The following is a 3184-nucleotide window of genomic DNA, read 5'->3' as shown; positions in this document are numbered from 1 at the left end:
GATTATATCTGGGGCTATCATTTACATTACAAAGGATCTGTTTACACTTAAAACAAAGTATCATTTCCCTGTGTAAGAGGGGGAAAGAAGCTCCTTTGCAAACTGTTATATAAAAACTCCCAAAATCCTGCTTCAATGTCCTACTCCTATAGTGTCTACCTTCAGAAGAAAGAATAACAAAAGAAAAGGGAAACCGATGCTACTTCTGTAATAATGATAATTTGCCTTGATCCAGGAATTCTGTTCATTTTCATAATTAAATAGCAATATTAAAAATCATCAGAGATGACAAAAATGTTGTGTATATTTGCTTGAGGTCAGGAAATGGAAAAGTATGCTCTGAGAATTTAAAACCACTAGTATATAATTTGCACAAGTTTGTGTTTCAGTTTATGCTACCTGAGTAGTCCCAGAACTTTTTTGACCTCACAGATTGCAAGAACCTTGTCAATTTACAATCCCTTATTTTTTTTTATTTTTTATGCCTAAGGCACCTGGTCTTCTTAGGTGGTCTCCCATCTAAGTACTAACCAGGCCAGACTCTGCTTAGCTTCCGAGATCAGAGTGTATATTTGCTTGAGGTCAGGAAATGGAAAAGTATGCTCTGAGAATTTAAAACCACTAGTATATAATTTGCACAAGTTTGTGTTTCAGTTTATGCTACCTGAGTAGTCCCAGAACTTTTTTGACCTCACAGATTGCAAGAACCTTGTCAATTTACAATCCCTTATTTTTTTTTATTTTTTATGCCTAAGGCACCTGGTCTTCTTAGGTGGTCTCCCATCTAAGTACTAACCAGGCCAGACTCTGCTTAGCTTCCGAGATCAGATGGGATCGGGCTTGTTCAGGGTAGCATGGCCATAGGCCCTAGAACTTTCAATCTGAAAAATTAATATAGATGGTGATATTGTGCTAATTATATGCAAGTTGTTACTGGTAGAAACCAATAAAAATCACTTTGGAAGGACACTTTGACAACACAAGGCATAAGGTACTTGAAAAGAAATGGAAGGCAAATACAAACTAACTAGCAGAAATTACAAGATATACAAGGAGATAATACACAGCGTAAATATAAGTAGCAGTAATAGGAAATATAAATAGAAATAATAGCAATAATAGAAAGTATGAATTTTAAATAATGAGAAAATTATCAGAAAGAGAATATGAATTGTTTTTCATACTATGATTAATGATCTAAATTATTAAATCACAATTCAGAAAAAGGATTTGAAAAAGCTAAACAGAATGTCTAATTAAAAAATATATATGTTATAAATGAATTTTAAAACCCTATGAATAGATTATATAATAGGTTGGAGTGGTGTAGATATAAAACTAATCAATTCCAAGCTAGTTCTGAGTAAATTATATTGAATGAAGTGGTAAACATTCTAGAAAATACAAGATATAAGAATATAGTGAGAAACTACTACATGTGAATGATAGGATTTAGAGAAAAAGATAATTAAAAAGTTGGAGAAAGAACACAAGAGAATTGATAATGACTGAGAATTCTCTGAATTCAGTGAGAGTTTCAAGAAAAACAGTTTTTAAGCAGAATAATTTAAAATGTATCCCAACATAATACGTAACAGTATCTATTAAGTATAAGCATAAAAGCAACTATAGAAAAAAGAAATTACCTAAAAAGACCAAAAGTTGTTGGATATAAACCTACAGTAATAGCCTGGAGTTGGGGAGAAGGGATACAGGGAATTTTGTGGAAAAACAAACACTTGTCTACTTTGATTGTCAAAACTCATTAAACAGTATGTTCAAAATGAGTGTGTTTTGCTGTCTAGAAATTATCTCAGGTGTTAAAAATGACTAAAGGAGTCAATTTAGGTGGTATAAGTGAAGCCAAGGGTTCTCATGATTTTCATTTGATTTGTGACTATAGCTTTAGAAATCATTTTTTCCTCTCTCTTTCTACATACAATTGGCACCCCCCCACACACACACCCCCATAACCATTAACCCTGAGGCAGAAGGCAATAGCCCAGAGCTGACTAATAGTCACAAGGTCTGGACCACTGGTAGGCTAAAGATAACATCTTGTCCTAAGTTATGTTTTAGCTCCTGAGCTGTAAGGTGGAAGGACACTCTGGCTACTTTTCCATGAAACCAGACAGACGGACACCCAGAGCAGACCTCAGAGCTGTCCTCAAGACCTGAAAAAATGATTTACTATCCTGACCTCACTTATGACCAATCAGCTCATAATATGACCCTGAACCCCTAACCCGCAGGATCTTGTGACTTTGCCCTATAAGTTACACGCTATTGAGGAGTCAAGTCTTTCAGGTCGTGAGCTTGCCATTCTCCCATTGGCCTATTTATAATAAACTAGTTCCTTTCTTCACTCAAAATTCTTGCTCATGGATTTCTCTCTGCCTGTGAATGCAAAGGTATGAACTCAAACATTGGCATTCGATAACATAAATAAATTTTATTTAACACTTCACGAAGCTGGCAGTTTCTGTTCAAGGGTTCAGAGAACTGCAAAACAGGGCAGAAGGCAGACGCTTTTGTAGGGTAAAGCATAAGGAACAAAGAAGAGAAAAATAAAAAATGAATAAGGAACCAGGAAGTAAGTATAGAGCTAAGACTTGGCTTGGTGTTTGGGATTGGTTGACAGGATATACTGTGTTTCTGGTCAAGCAGAACATTTACAGGGACACAAAAGTTATATAAGTTTGTTTGTTGACATGGCACCCTGGCAAGAGCGGCTCCATTTTGGTCTACATAAATTATTTCAACACAGGGAGATACACATATAAATGTGAGACATTCCACAATTTTCAGGACGGGAAACTAAGTATTGGTAGGAATAATAGAACTGTAACACTTTTCCGGCAGAAGGATAAATTTGCATAACAATTTTGGTGATATCTACTTTAAAGAATATTGAACTTTATAGGGCTAACTGATATTGCCTATAAACATTATGTGAATGTATGTTCTTTTTCACAAGATTTTTTAAATGCCCTGAACAATTGAAGAGAAATGAATTTTCATGAAACCTAGTATAAAATCATTTACACGAGACACCTCTTTTCTGCTTAGTTTTTTGACAACTCTTACAGTTTTCACATTATTTAGCTATTATTATTAGTTATTAAGTAATTATATTTGATCTTGAATATTTTTAAATTATAAATTTCTTTAAAATAGCTTATAC

The 3184-nt window shown here is 34.2% G+C and overlaps 1 pseudogene; it reads right to left on the bottom strand.

The window, feature by feature from the left end:
• Positions 1-747: 747 nt before the first annotated feature.
• LOC112483075 lies at positions 748-866 on the bottom strand (annotated as a pseudogene).
• Between the last annotated feature and the right edge of the window lie 2318 nt (positions 867-3184).

This window comes from Pteropus alecto, unplaced genomic scaffold (genome assembly GCF_000325575.1).
Source record: "Pteropus alecto unplaced genomic scaffold, ASM32557v1 scaffold100, whole genome shotgun sequence".
Lineage (NCBI taxonomy): Eukaryota > Metazoa > Chordata > Mammalia > Chiroptera > Pteropodidae > Pteropus > Pteropus alecto.
This window is presented reverse-complemented; position numbering and strand designations above follow the sequence as displayed.